This window comes from Puma concolor, chromosome C1 (genome assembly GCF_028749965.1).
Source record: "Puma concolor isolate L17-30 chromosome C1, mPumCon1.1.hap2, whole genome shotgun sequence".
NCBI lineage: Eukaryota > Metazoa > Chordata > Mammalia > Carnivora > Felidae > Puma > Puma concolor.
The window spans coordinates 176125076-176141991 of record NC_141674.1 but is presented as its reverse complement, the minus strand read 5'-3'; the positions used below and the strand labels follow the sequence as shown (position 1 = coordinate 176141991).

General features: G+C 33.4%; 1 protein-coding gene across 1 annotated transcript in view; it reads right to left on the bottom strand.

The window, feature by feature from the left end:
• Positions 1-13709, bottom strand: part of GULP1 (GULP PTB domain containing engulfment adaptor 1) — a 773858-nt gene extending 760149 nt beyond the window's left edge. Inside the window, exon 1 of the mRNA XM_086719114.1 lies at positions 13459-13709. The gene's annotated coding sequence lies outside the window, so the exon portion shown is untranslated. The remainder of the gene's footprint in view (positions 1-13458) is intronic.
• Positions 13710-16916: the final 3207 nt, after the last annotated feature.

Sequence of the window (16916 nt, the reverse complement as noted above, 5' to 3'; positions counted from 1 at the left end):
AATTCATATCTTAAGAACTCTATTCATTTACTCTCAAAAATGTAACTGGAAGATAAACTTGGGCTTACTTATGATAGTAGCAATGGTACAAAGAGACTGGAAATCCAGAAACATTCAACTGATAGGACTTATTGATTAATCCCAAATGAAAGAGAAGACTTCTGTGATGTTCTTCAGTTGCCAAGCTGTGGTAATTATATGAATAGCGAGTATACAAGAGGAGTAAGAGTTTGGGTTGGAAAGTAATTTGTTCAAGATTAAACGTGCTGATTTTGAGATGCCGAAATATCCAGGGCATAGAAATTTTGTAATTATATTTTATAGATAGCTCAATAGCTCTGTCAAAGTCTGGTCTGAAGATATGGATTTCAGAATTGCCAGAATTCAGAAATGGTAACATAAGTTACTTAAATGGTTATTATCATCCAGATAAAGTGAATAAACTGAGAACCCAAGAGTTCATTAGCATTTAAGGGGAAATTGAAGAAGAGCCAAAAAGAAGACTATTGGATAAGTCTTCTAAGAATCTACTCGTTATACCACCTTTTCCTCAGCTTCCACATTCATTTCTGGTAGGACTCAAAAATGTCTGGCATATCCACTACTCTTTTTTCTTTTTAAGTTTATTTACTTTGAGACAGAAAGAGAGAGCGAGAGAGAACATAAGCAGGGGAGGGGCAGAGAGAGAGAGAGTCCCAAGCAGGCTCCATAGTGTCAGCACAGAGCCCAACATGAGGCTCAAACCCACAAACCGTGAGATCATGACCTGAGCTGAAATCAAGGGCCAGATGCTTATCCAACTGGGCCACCCAGGTGCTCCATGGTATAGCCTCTAAAACACATACTAAATTCTTCTATAGTATTGATCCTTGTCTTAAACACGTTTATTTGTCTTTACAGTATCTGTGTCATTTTTTATTTGCACAGACCAACTGCTAAGATCAATATAAACCTACCGAATCAATTGCTAACATTTCATCTTAAAGCTATACAATTCTACATCTAACATGTTTTAAAATTATTTGACACATGCACCAAATTTATAAGGCATTTTGCTATTTAAATCAGTATAATATTCTAGAATTTTCCTTTCACAATAAAAATCTAATTAGCCTGTTTGATCTTTAAGTGGATGCTAACTGATATAACTAAAATGCTTTAACTTTTTAAAATTTTATTTTTAAAGTTTATTTATTTTGAGAGAGAAACAGAAAGTGTGTGCGTAAAGGAGGAAGCATGAACAGGGGAGAGGCAGGGAGGGAGAGGCAGAGAAAGAATTCTAAGCAGTCTCCATGCTGCCAGCACAGAGCCAGATGTGAGGCTCAAAACTCACTAACTGTGAGTTCATTAACTGTGCCGAAGTCAAGAGTCAGATGACTGATCCACCCAGGTGCCCCTAAAATGCTTTAACTTTTTAAGAAATATACGTTTGCTCCAGATGGGGAAAGTTTTTTTAAATATCTTACCTGCACTTCTGTTCTTTATTGGATAATTGCATTAGACATAATGAGGCATTTTTAATGACTAAAAATCTTGCAGTGCTTCTATGTTATCTTTCCTAGCACACCCTATAAGAGAGCAGGAAAACAGATTGAGGTGAATGCTGAATGTGTTAAGACCTTTGGCATAAAATCCCTGAGATGATTTCTACTGTTATCTAACAAGATATGCTGATTGATTGTACTTTTAGATTTACCAAATGATGAGAAAAGAAATTCTCTGCTATGTTATTAAGCTGTGTTCATTTTTCACCTGCTTTTTAATTTCCTTTCAATCTAAGGTAGTATATAAAACACAATGTTTATTTAAAACACCATCTATCTCAAATTGTCTGGTACCTTAAACCTACTTGGTTTATGTAATAGTGACACTTGTGGTGTATTGCTCCCAGGGTCTTTATGGGAATAAAGTACAAATGAGGGTGTGCTTTTTTTAAAACAAGTAAAAGATAAAAACACTATCTATTATTGGAAACATTTTTGACACTAATTATTACGGTAAATATGGGTTAGTTGGAAGTTGTGTGTGTCAAACTCTAATTTTCAAAGAAATAAGTGTACTTGAGGTAAAAATTCACTAAATGCTACATCTGACAATTTAGATACCTTTCAGCATTTAAAGCCAGTGTCATCATTATTCAAATAACATGGAAGCAAAGAAATTGTAAATGTGTGTGTATGCTTCTATGTATGTATGTGTATACATATATATTATATAGCATTAGTTATCATTTATATAATATGTAACATATTTCTGTATGGCATTTGTTCATCTACATCACTAAAATATTATTGCAATCATACATTTTTTTAATTTTATTTTTTTAATTTACATCCAAATTAGTATTTAGTGCAACAATGATTTCAGGAGTAGATTTTTTAATGCCTCTTACCCATTTAGCCCATCCCCCTCCCACACTCCCTCCTGTAACCCTCTGTTTGTTCTCCATATTTAAGTCTCTTATGCTTTGTCGATCTCCCTGTTTTTATATTATTTTTGCTTCCCTTGCCTTATGCTCATATGTTCTGTGTCTTAAAGTCTTCATATGAGTGAAGTCATATATTTGTCGTTCTCCAACTAATTTCACTTAGCATAATACCCTCTAGTTCCATCCACGTAGTTGCAAATGGCAAGATATCATTCTTTTTGATTGCCGAGTAATATTCCATTGTATATATGTGTGTGTATATATATATATATATATATATCCATTGTATATACGTGTGTATATATATATATACACATATATATATTGTGTATATATGTATATATATATGTGTATATAAACATTGTATATATACATATGCATATGGTATATATATTTATATATATATATATACACATATATATGGTATATGTATGGTATATATATATACCACTTCTTGATCCATTCAACCATCGATGGACATTTGGGCTCTTTCCATACTTTGGCTATTGTCAGTAGTGCTACTATAAACATTGAGGTGTGTCCCTTCGAAACAGCACACCTGTATCCCTTGGATAAAAACCTAGTAGTGCAATTCCTGGGTCATAGGGTAGTTCTATTTTTTATTTTTTGAGGAACCTCCATACTGTTTTCCAGAGTGGCTGCACCAGCTTGCATTCCCACCATCAATGCAAAAGAGATCCTTTCTCCACATCCTCGCCAACATCTGTTGTTGCCTAGTTGTTAATGTTAGCCATTCTGACAGGTGTGAGGTGGTATCTCATTGTGGTTTTGATTTGTATTTCCCTGATGATGAGCATGTTTTCATGTGTCAGTTGGCCATCTGGATGTCTTCTTTGGAGAAGTGTCTATTCATGTCTTTTGCCCATTTCTTCACTAGATTATTTGTTTTCTGGGTGTTGAGTTGGTAAGTTCTTTATAGATTTTGGATACTAACCCTTTATCTGATATGTCATTTGTAAATATCGTCTTCCATTCTGTCCATTGCCTTTTTAAGTTCTCTACCCCCAACATGGGGCTCGAGCTCATAACCCCGAAATCAAGAGTCACATGCTCTACTGACTAAGCCAGACAGGCACCCCAAAAATTCTTTTGAGGATCGCTGCTGTAAAGAGAAACAATACATTGAACAAAAGTTTATGCTTATTCATTGTTTTTTTTAAAGATGGAATAAATAATATGTTGTTTATATGTTACTGGGGATAATCCAGTACAGAAGGGAAAATTTATGACATGAGAGAAAATAACCGTAGGCCAAAATTCTTGAGTAGAAAGAGAAGATGGGATGTAGTGACCAAGTGAAGAGATTGGCTTTAGATAATATCAACTTAATAGGGCATATTTTATAATTCCATATTTAAGTATGCATCCAGAAGTCTTAAACTTGTCTCTATATATTCAAATATACTTCTACTTTAATATAAATTAATAACTGTGTATACAGTATTTTGTTCATATTCCTTATAAAGATAGCAACAAGATATATCTCAACAATTTAACCTTCAGTTGACTATAATTAAACTGTGTTCAATGCTGAGACATGACACAGGTATTAAAATTACTCATTCAACAAATACTTACTGAGCATCTGCTTATCCTTTAATTCTTTCCTAAGGTGATGCTGCTCTTTGTCAAGGGCATGGCTTGAAATAAGGCTAATTAGAGGTCATTGGATTTCACATCTGTGTATAATTGCTTTAAGCTTTTGACTAGACTATGTCAATGAAATAAAAGATTCAATTCACAGCAAGAGAGAAGAGTTTGAATAAAGGTTTTTTTTATTAACAAATTTAAAAGCATGAACTAACAATTATTTTTTTTTAAGGCACTTTGCAGACAATCATGTTATGATTTTCAATGTCTGATTTCTTAATAAGTCAGAATTATTCTTCAAGGTATTTTTGCTTCTTGAAAATAGCTCAATATTTTGTCTATGAATTGGTCCATTAAATATTCAGGCATCTGTCCATGGCATAACAGTCAAAACTGTTATTTTTTTTAAAGATTAAAGCAGATATACATAGAAAATAGATAAATTTTAAGTTACATCATCAAAGGACTATTTTCATAAAAATAATATATTATAAATATTGGCTGGAGCTAAAATTTAATATGAAATAAATACATATTGCTTTAAAAGAGATATATGTAAATGTTTTCCTAGAATTGCATATCAAATTTTTTGTGTAGCTCTACTTCTTATATAGATTTTAAATTTCATATTTAGTGTAGAAATATAGCAGTTATGTCTGTCTACCCTTATCCAATAAGCTTGAGTTTCCATTCCTTCATTAAGGAGTATAATTTGTATTTTCTGATGGCTTTATAATTTTTAAGCATTATGTTTTAAGGTACCATTTAACTTGCTTCAATATTATATATTATTTTCTTCTTATAACTTTTATATTTATTCATATACATTTATAAATATATATACCAACTTCTGAATACATCCCATTAAACAAGAAAGTTATTATCACCAATTTGTAGCTTCAACGTGTCCTTCAGTCATTTCAAACTTGTTACTATTCTTTTCTGGCAATATCATATCTTCAATACCTTATTCTCTTCAAATATTACATTATTATCTAGTTTGAATTTGTGTATTGTTATCACTTTCGACGCTTAAAACCACTGGCACCTTCTCAAACTCTAATCTTCTAGTATTCTAAATTGCAAAACTGTCTAAATGAAAAGCCCTTATTTATTACAACCTGCTTTTACTTCCATACTTATTTATATTGTTTTTATTATCTCCCTATCACACAAGAATTTAATTACCATGAAAGAATCAGTTGTTGGTATATAGTTAACTCTCAGTAAGTATTTGTTAATTGAGTGAATATTTGCACTTACATATAAGGCGTTCTACATTAATGAGAATACAAGTTCAGCTGCTCCAAGAAAGAACCAGAATTAAGAGTGACCTGTCTATAATAGCAATATGTCAGAGATTCAAGTTCCTTCTAACTTATTGCTCACCCATTTTATGGCACAACTCAAATTCACCTTGTCCACAAAGGGATCACAACCAAAGCTGTGTTTGAGCCAGGGAGAAAAGGAAAAAGGCACTTAGTCTACATGCTGTCATTTCACGTTCATGCATCCATTACTTAGATTAGCACGATGTTAATCAGGATTAGTCACATGTATTCAACCTGCTGTGATAAAGCCTCATGTTCTAGTCTATATTCTAAGTGGCCTAGCATCCAGCTAAAATTTAAAGATCTGTTCATTAGTAAAGAAAGAAAAGGGGATTGTAGCAGCTTCTGTCACCTGCTTACAACCATGTATTCTTTTGCATCATTTTTAATTTTCAGCCTTTTATTTAAAAAATAAGTTAACCACACTTTAAAGACTCAAAAAACAAAAGGAAGTATACACATGATTACCCTACTTCAACACAATTAACCCACTTTGCCAAAGAAGAAAATGTAATAACAATTACATTGGAGGAAACCAAAAACTTATCTTTTGTATTTTCTTCTAATTTTGACTGAAATTAATCATGTTTCATAAACCCAGAGAAATAAATTAAGTACATCAAACAGTTACACACACACACCATATATACATATGTACATACATGCATCACACACACACACGCACACACACACACACACGCACACATCCTATTACTTCTCTACTCCTAAAGTCATTTGCATCTTCTCAAAATTCCAATTACAATTTGTGAAGTTTTTGATAACTGTCTGCATGAAGTGTTAATATTTTTGTAGATTTTTTTCTAGGACGTTTTGAACTCCTCCCATCTGCTGCAAACTACAGACACCACATGCCTATCCATATATTTTTAAGAGGCAATAAAGGAGGACAGAAAACAGGCAATTGCTTATAAAAATAGAAAGCCCTAAATATCAGGGTATGGGACATGAGAGGTCATTGATGATTTTTGTATGATGCTTTTGAAAGGAAGTAGATGGATCAATGTAATATTTTGTAATATGGATTATAAACCATATGTGTTTATTTAAAAATATGCAAAAGCAATAATGAAAACAGAAATATGCAAAAGCTTCATGCATTTGAGAGATGGTCCCTGATCCATACAATTTCTGTACTAAGTAGCCAGAAACCATAAATTACTATCAGCATTTTTATTAATCTTAAATATCAATCTCAAATATTTAAGAACTGGTAGAGTGTCAGCCTGCGATAAACAGATACTACATGGTGTCATTTTGTTGATAGGTACTTAAGAAGACCAAATATATCATACCTCCTTAGGGGCTTTCCTGACATTTCATATGTGGTTGAAATATACTATTTTTTCCCCTGGAATTTAGTTTACTATGAGGCACCCTTTAATGTTACGTAGCTACAAATCCTCTAGGAAGTTAATAAAACAGTTCTTAGCTGCTGTTGGTTCAGCTTTATTGCAAGGATTAAACTGCCCTGTACTTAATTGAAGAGTAGAGACTGCTTTTGAAAGCATTTTCACTTGCAATAAAATAAAGTAATCTCTGAAGAATAATGATGGGATTAGGCAGGAATCATTCACCTTTTGTCTTTTAAGAAAAATGCTTTCTGTTTCTATGGAGACACATGTAATGATATGATGAAAGATACCATGAGAAAGAAGGAGAAAAGTTAAGCAGTGCAGGGTTTCCTTTATAGGGGTTAATATGACACGAAGACTCTAGTTCCAGTGGAATCATCATTAGTGCAACTGCATAAATAGCATTCTCCTAACAGTCAGTTAAACATGAGCAATTCTGTCAGCAGCATAAAACTGGTACTGAATATACCCACTTGTGTTTTTTGTCATTTAATGTCATAATTAAAATGTCTGCTCCTGTTTCAGTATTCAGACTAACTCTACCAATGATAAGTCTGATCTACTTGATGAAAGGGTGATTGTTTATATTCACATTAAAATTTTTAAAAAGTAGAATCTAGTGAAAAAAATTGAAATATTTTAATAAATGTATGGTGTACATCATTAATTGCTTCTTCTCACCTATGAGAGTAAATACATTAAAAAAATAAGCTTGAATATGCTCTATTCAGTGTTAAAATATGGAGATAACTTCATCATCATCGACACTAATTCTTTTTTTTTTTTTTTTTTTAATTTTTTTTTTCAACGTTTATTTATTTTTGGGACAGAGAGAGACAGAGCATGAACGGGGGAGGGGCAGAGAGAGAGGGAGACACAGAATCGGAAACAGGCTCCAGGCTCTGAGCCATCAGCCCAGAGCCTGACGCGGGGCTCGAACTCATGGACCGCGAGATCGTGACCTGGCTGAAGTCGGACGCTTAACCGACTGCGCCACCCAGGCGCCCCTGATTCTGTCAAATCAACAACATAAGCAGCCTAATCAAAAGTATCACTTATAAGTGCCTTCTATGTTTTAGATTAGGCTTTTGTTATCTTTTCTTTTTTTTAAACTTACATTAGCTATTTGATCTTCACAATAACTCTGTGATTCAGGTACTATTATCTTCCTTATATTTTATTCTCCTTGCAAAATTTATTCACCAATGTCAGAGCTAAATTTTGAAAACAAGATACATCTTATATAAAAAGCAAGTAAGATGGAGCTTTGCTTATTAACAATATATGGATCATCCATATTACAGTTATTTATTCTTTTCTTTAAGTAATCTCTACACTAAATGTGGGACTTGAACTCACAATTTCAAGATCAAGAGTCAGATGCTCCAGTGACTGAATCATCCAGGCACTCCCAAATTATTTGTTCTTTTCATGAATAAATCTACCTTTCACAGTTGCTAAGGCATCAAACATTAGGTTTTTTCTAGCAGAAGGTTCAGAAAAAGAGTAAAACAGGAGTAAGTTTGGTTAAGATCTTAAGACATTCTAGGCATTGAAATATCATTTAGGACATATCTCAATTCAGTTCTCTACAACTCTTAGAGGCAAATTTTTCTCAGATGGAAAGTGTACATGCACCAAGAATGAAATTCAACACACTCACAAGCAAGCAGCTCATCAGTGCTGGAGGCTAATTTGGATTCAGGCCTGAATCCCCTTCCTATGCTCCCATAACACCTCTTTAGACACCCAGGCCTTTGTGTCTAGATTTCCTATTATCTGTTTCTCTCCTCTATGTGCTAGTGGGACACAATCTCAGACCACTTGGCAAATGGTTTATGAGTTTCTGTAATTCATTCCAATTTGGATATTGTTTCCTATCATTGAAATATAATCAATTTTCACTTTCATTTTTTCAGTTTTTCAGTGTTCCAAAAAAAAAAACCCATTTTAAGACAAAGTTTGTTTCATTGGTCAGAAAAAAACTAATTGGCAGTACATGTTATCTGACATTTGACAACTAATGCTTAAAAATATCCATAGACATAAAAACAAACCAGGGCTCTTGTAGATTGCTATAAACTTAAATATATTATCAAAGCAATGAAATTTTATTCTTAGGAAATTAAATATGAGGTTTCTCAATTTCCTGCTTTAGACATGATGCTAGATAAGGTTGAAGAATAGGATGACTAATCACTTTCAAATAAAAACTCAGATAAGTCAAAGTTACATAAGCGTACATACAACTCTCAGGTGAAATGTGGCTGATTATACTACAAAGTAAATTGCCAGCACATTTATCATAACTTATAAATATGTTGGAGAGGCAAGTTTTATAATGGCTCACCAAAAATTGGGAAGCCTCAAATCCCTATCTCATTCATCTTGATGTGTTTATGGATCCTCCAAATTGGAAAGTTGAAGGGCAACACAGAGATCAGAAGCAGCTGTTTGTGGTCTTGTGCTCACAGCTGATATACAGAATTATGACTCTCTCCTCTTCCAAATTACAGAGACTTTGTAGTACATTGACAAGTAACCTATGTGTACATTATTTTCCTGTTCTGCATATTCACTTCCTGCTTGGTGAGGTTCAAGTAAAAAAATAAAAGCATTAAAATTTGTGTATTTTTCATGCACCTATTCACATTTGCCATATTTGATCACGTATGTCCAGTATTATTCTTTTTTTAAAAAAACTTTATTCATTTTGTGACAGGGAGAGAGAAAAAAATGTGTGAGTGGGGCAGGGGCAGAGAAGGAGAGAGAGAGAATCTCAAGCAGACTCCACTGACAGCATGGAGCCCAAAGCAGAATACCTTATGAAGCATGAGATCATGACCTGAGCTGAAATCAAGTTGGCCACTTAACCCACTGAGCCACCTGGGCACCCCCAGTATTATTCTATATATAAACCTATCAAACTCGTCTCATTCATTCATTCATTCATTCATTCATTTAAATTTATTTAGAGAGAGAGCATATACATGTAAGTGGGGGAGGCACAGAGAGGAGGGAGAGAATCCCAAGCAGACTCCACACTCAGCACAGTGCCCGACAAACAGCTTGAATTCATGAACTGTGAGATCATGACCTCAGCCAAAATCACAAGTTTAACGCTTAACTGACTGTCCACCCAGGCACTCCAAACTTGTCTCTTTTATAAGAAATATACTTTTTGTATGCTGTGATATATCTTTGCTTGGTAAACAGTATGTTTTTACATATACTTTTTTTCCCACTAGATACAACAGTTCTGATATTTACAAATGTATAAATAAAGTGATATTTGGCCTGATCTTTGAGAAATGCCTAGATGTTTCAGAAAGACAAAGAAAGGAAGGATGTTTTAGGAGGAGGGAAAAATTATATCAGTAAAGTCATGGAAGTATCAAGGTATGGTGGAAATTAGTACAAACACAATGTGCTTCAGGGTGGTATAGGAAATTGCCAGAAAATTAAGCTAACATGAAAAACTGTGACAAGAGTTAGAAGTAATAACAAATCTTTAAAAAATTTAATTTTCCCTAGCACCAAATTTGAAAAAGAACATTTTCCCTCTCTCTTTTTCTTATAGTACTTCCTTGTAATTTAAACTTGTAATTGCTGGGGCGCCTGGGTGGCGCAGTTGGTTAAGCATCCGACTTCAGCCAGGTCACGATCTTCCGGTCCGTGAGTTTGAGCCCCGCGTCAGGCTCTGGGCTGATGGCTCAGAGCCTGGAGCCTGTTTCCGATTCTGTGTCTCCCTCTCTCTCTGCCCCTCCCCCGTTCATGCTCTGTCTCTCTCTGTCCCAAAAATAAATAAAAAATGTTGAAAAAAAATTTTTTTTAAATAAACTTGTAATTGCAAATCTTTTCTGCTCTGTCTCTCTCTGTCCCAAAAATAAATAAAAAACGTTGAAAAAAATTTTTTTAAAAATAAACTTGTAATTGCAAATCTTTTCTATCTCTTTGAAATGTATGCAAATCTTTTATTTATTTTTATTTTTTAAATATTTTTTAAATGTTTATTTGTTGAGAGAGAGAGAGAGAGAGAGGAGAGAGAGAGAGAGAGAGAGAGAGAGAACGTGGGTGGGAGAGGGGTAGAGAGATAGGGAGAGAGAGAGAATCCCAAGCAGGCCCTGTGCTGTCAGCACAGAGCCCAATGTGGGGCTTGGTCTCACAAACTGTGAGATCATGACCTGAGCTGAAATCAAGAGTCAGACACTCAAATCGACTGAACCACCCAGGTGCCCCTTTATATATGTGTGTGTGTGTGTGTGTGTGTGTGTGTGTGTGTGTGTGTGTGTGTGTGTATTTTTTTTTTAATTTAAAGTAAGCTCTACACCCAACGTGTGGCTTGAACTCACAACCCCAAGATCAAGAGTTGCATGTTCTACCGACTAAGCCAGCCAGGCACTCCAGAAAGGTATGAAAATCTTTTAAAAGCTAAATAGGACTTTTGCTAGTTTTGCATCTCAGGAAATTTTCTTAGGGTCCATCTTTTTGAAATGTGAACATCAGGGAAGATTGTGTCCTGTCTCCCTATGTTTCTAGACATTTGGATACAAGTGGTAACTTTTTGCTTGTCTTGGAGACATGAGATTATTTTTCTTTTGAATAAAATAACGAACATGTATGTATAGATTGTATTTGCCTGGTTGTATGAAAGCATGAGACTTCTTTCTGTCTTTGTAAAGTCTTTAGCTGATGGCCTATGATATACACTGCAATCTGTTTTAATGCTTACTCAATAATAAATAATAAAACTATTTTATTTCCTTTTTACATTCGTGGAGATTTCTGGGATGGCAGAAGATTTTACTTTATTACTAATAATGTTCAAAACAAAACCACCAAAAGGTTTGTATGCCATACTTAGAATATTGTAGTTCATTATTAGAAAAACCCATTGAAGACTTGAAGAGTAATGGTATGAATAGATATTTGTTTTATAAATAAATTATATTGGCAATGTGTATATTGGTTAATCACTAAAGTCTAAAGACAAATATTTTTAAAAGATATTATAGTGGTCTATGTAAAGGGTTAGAGATTAGTGATTCTGGAGACATAAATGTCTCCATACAAAAGTCTCTGTGAAGGTAAAACTGACAGAATATAATGCAGGGATGCCAATGATATAAAGTTAATAATTTATGACAAAGTATTTAACATTAGCCTTTCTAACAAATATTAAATATTAATTAGCAGTTACTGAGTGACTACTATGTACTATGAACTGTTCTAAGTGCTCAAGTGTACTAAAATACTGTCATCACAATCCTGTGAAGTAGATTGTGTTATCATGCTGCAAATGAAGATATTGAGAAAAACTTTTGAGCATCTTGCCAAGGGTTAAAAAACAGAGCTGTGCATCCATGATAGTTACTATAATAAGGACTGGAATGAAATATATTAATCAATTAAATACACAGAGATAAAGAATTACATGTGGGAACACATACAAACTTGGAACGTTGATAGGTATTAAGACCAGTTGAAGGAAAATATCAACAGAACTATTAATCGAAGAATATTCTTTCACAAAGAGTACTTCTTGGAAGGCTGACCTATTTATAACTTTTCTAAAGCTGACTAAAAAAAGTACCAGGTGGTAAGGTCCAGCTGTGCCCACTAAAGCGTGAAATATACACCTTTACTACTGACGAGACACATGCAAACTAACAAAGGAAGTGTCCACGAAGATACAAACACTTAAAAAGGAACTAATTGAACCTCTAGAGAACTTCTTTCTTCTCTTGAAAAAATACTAATAAACATTTCACCAAACTTTGAGTAACTATGAACTATGCTGCAGAAACAATAAGTGTCTGTATAAATATGAGTGTGTATAGGTACATTTGTATGTGTATATGAATACAAATATGTATATGTACATATATACACACAATATAATCATCTTAAATAAAAGTGACTAGGTATGTGGTGTATATAGAAATATGCTTGTACATACACACACACATACACACACATATATATATTATGCCAAATAATATGACTAGGAATACTATGAATGAATATATCTGTTAAAAATCAAAATTTCATCTCCACTCAATAGTAGATTAAATGTTTCCTCCTGGAAATAACACTAAGCAAAACCTATTGGTTGCTAAATCTTCTATTATTCTCATCAGTCAATCTGAGTTGTCACTAATTAATCTCCTTTGTTGCACCATGATGCCTAAGGGCATTTTGAAATTAAATTTATAAGGATAAATGCTTAAAGACATGTTTCATAAAATCAATACAGCACAGTAATCCTTATTATAAATAAAGGAGATATACTTCTGAATAGCATTTGTTTTTTCTTATAAATTCTTAACAGTAAGGAGGACTACTAAATGTCCATTAATAGATGAATGGATAAGGAATATGTAGTATACATACACACAATGGAATATTACCCATAAAAGAGGATGAAATTTTGCCATCTGCAACAACATGGATGGACTTAGAGGGTATTATGCTAAGTGAAATATAAGTCAGAGAAAAGACAAACACCATGTGATTTCACTTATATATGGAATTTAAAACACAAAGCAAACAAACCAGACAAAACAGAAATAAACTCAAAGTTACACAAAACAAACTGATGGCTGTCAGAGGGGAAGAGGTTGGAGGATGGATAAAAATAGGGAAATGGATTTAAGAGGTACAATTCCCCAAGACTGGAGAAACAGACAAGTAAAAATAGCAGGTCATGGCTTACCAAAGCAGAGATTCACAAGTGGAAACTGCAACAGGAATCCAGGCCAGAGTAGGAAAACCTGAACGATAATTGGGTAATTCCTTCAGGGTCAGTGTAAGGAACTCTGAGAGTTAAAAACTCCAGGGTACCCAGTCACAGGGGAGCCTCCACAATTTTGTGAGATTCATCTCCAGATTATCCAGGTTCTCCCTGTAAATATCAGAGAAAAATCCCATTGTGCTCCCTACAGGGAGAGGGGAAGGGAATCATTTTGAAATACTCTAGAACACTGCATTCTTAACAAGGCCTGTCCTCAGGGCAAACTAATTAACCAGAACCTAACAGGCCAGAGAATTATTAGAGCCCAACTGAACCAAGGAAATGGAAATATTCAACTCCAATCAGCTCTCTTCAGAGTAGAAATCAATGAAATTGAAAATAGGAAATCAATTGGTAAAATAAATGAAACCAAAAACTGGCTCTCTGAAAAGATCAGTAAAATCAACAAGCTTCCAGCCAGGCTAACTAAGATTAAAAAGAGAGAGCATGCAAACTATTAATATCAGAAATCAAAGAAGAGCAGTTTTCTCTCAAGTGTGTGTCAATCAATACCCAACCAAAGACAAGGGGAATACTCTGCTGATCTCAAGTGAGCCACCTTCTTTCTTGCAAAAAAAACCATCCTTTACATATCTTTCCTTATGCAACTTTGCCAATTACTCTAGAATGTTAACTAAGTATTTAAATGCTGAGTTAGGCTGTGTGCACTAGTGAAATTATACCAAATTACTCTCTAAAGTGATTAATTTATACTCCCAACAACAACAGTATATGATAGTTACCTGATTCTTCACTAAACCCTAGTATATCTCCTATCTCCTCTTCTCTCCCCTCCTGGCCTACCCCCTCCACTTTTCTTTCCCTCTCTCTGTCTCTCCCAATCTCTCTCACACTCTCTCTCTCTCTCTCTCTCTCTCTCTCTCTCTCTCTCTCTCTCTCTCTGAAGTGTCTTCATCTCTCTTCTCTACTCTTCCCCACAAATTCTAGCCTCTTTGGCCTCCCCAAGCTATACTTTCTATCTCCTCAATTCAAGAAGACTTCTTGTCTCTATCTGGGCTCCCATCTTTCTATCGAGGATTGGAAATTCTCTATAGCCAGTCAGCTGGTGGAATCATGGGGCTCACCTCATTTGTATACCATCTTCTTGAAAGATTTCCTTAACATATATCATAGTATTGGCCCACTGGTAATGAATTCTCTCAGCTTTACTATGGCTGGGATCATTGCCTTGTGCTACCCACTGTCCAATGTCTGAAAAACCACCACCATCACCACCCTCCACACTGTATATTTGCCTAGTTTTCTGGTTAAGTTGGGAACGTAAATATAACCTATGTCATTCCATCATATCTTCAATGTGGAAGTTTCCCAATTTATTTCTTCACTGTTGTTCGTTTAGATTTTCTGATGCTTTTTTGCTTGTGGGAAATTAAACTCTAAAAATCAAGTTTGTTTTGAAAGAAACAAATAATATTGTCCTATAAATGCATGCAAGTAACTATTTGGTTTATCTTCTCAAAATTGAATATATTTTGATATGTCAAAGGAAATAGTGAGATAAACTAATAACTTACATAAGCTTTCCCTAAACACAGGAGAAACGAAATACAGGAATAGTTTCCTTCAATAAATTAAAATAAAAAGCAATGTGGTATTTTCTTCTAAATATTAAAAATAATCTAGTTAATGCACTCCATCTAATGATCTTTTTTGCACCAATGTGAATCAATGCAATTAATACATATAAAAGATTTATAGTATACAACACAGTGCATATTGTTGCAGTTAAGAGCACAGCTACAGATGTGTGACCCTGGATAAAACAAGTATCCTATCTAAGTCAGAATTAGTTAATAAGAATAGCTATTTATAGTAGTTCCTGGGAAGTAACATGTATTCGATAATACCTATTTTCATTATTTATAGTCAATAATTTATAATTGTCATTTCTTCATTCTAGTGTAAAGTATAATGATAAAACAGCATGCCTTACTCTACGAACACAAACGTTTCATGTATTTACTTACACTTAATGATATAATAATTCCTAATATCTTTACAGAACTCTAAAGTTTACAAGGTTCTTTCCAAAGTAATCCTTCTAACATATGATCCCCAAAATATGTAATCCTCCAACATCCTGGTTAGAAAGATGCTATTAACATCAAATTTTCAGGGCTCAGAAAGCTTATGTGATAGATTTTGATATACATGAGGCAGAACATGAACTAGAAGCAGCATCTTCTGGTATTGTAACTTCTTTCTTTTGTAATATAGTTCACTGTCTCTCTATATTTTTAAAAGCGGTATTAACATTTATAAGATTTTATATATATATGAGGTGTAAGATGCTTATAAGATATATATACATATATATACATATACCACTGAAATAATAAAAACAGTATCATCTTGTTATATTACTGCTATGAAAAGCTTATAGTTAAAAACAGAAATATGTATTTTAAAAAATGAACATTCTTTAGGCATGAATATATGTACTAACATCAAGTAGAATAAAAAATGTAAGTTTTGTAGGCAGAGTATATAATGTTTATATTAATTCATGCTTACTAATTATTACGATGACATTTGAAAAAAATAAAAATTTCTAACTTAAGAAATATATTGGTTCACTTGTCTTTCTCAATAAATCCATTTATCCAAGAGATTTCTTGCTTCAAAATGAATATAACATTCTGGTATAATCACTATACTTAATTTTAATGTAAGTATTCTTAGAGATAAATATAAGCCAACTCTGTTGCTAATTCGTTAAAAAAATCACTCATGCTTGAATATTTCCTTAAATTTCTCTACTTTCAAAGCTGTTCTATCACATATATGATTTTAATATAGTTTTTCCAATTAAAACAATACTATAGTTGGGGTAATGATACTAAATATATTATGTAAAAGGATCAAGGTAACAAACATTAAATACAACATAATAGTATTTTTAGAAGACTAGAATAGAAAAATTATTGAAATAACATGCTATCAATATATTTCTATTCACATATCTGAAGAAATCACCAATTTTATATAACATTTTGAAATCCAGATATTTTAAAGGAATAATTTGTAAGTAATTAAACTGTGTTACATTTTTCACATGTTAACACGTTTAATTTTAACTACAAAAACTAATATAAGGATGCGTTTTAAACTTTTGTTTCTATTTCTGTCATTAAAGAATACATTATCAAAGTGAGTAGATGTTGTAGATGTAGTGAATAGGATTCAGTGAAGATATCTTATATACAGAGATTTCTCTATATGTTGCCTTTGATTTTAATACAATGTAAATTAATATATTTACATAGAAATTATTTTGAAATATGATAGGAAATCCTAACAAACTTAACTTGCATTTTTTTTGGGGGGGGGGGTTAGTGACAGGCATTTCTGATTGGCTA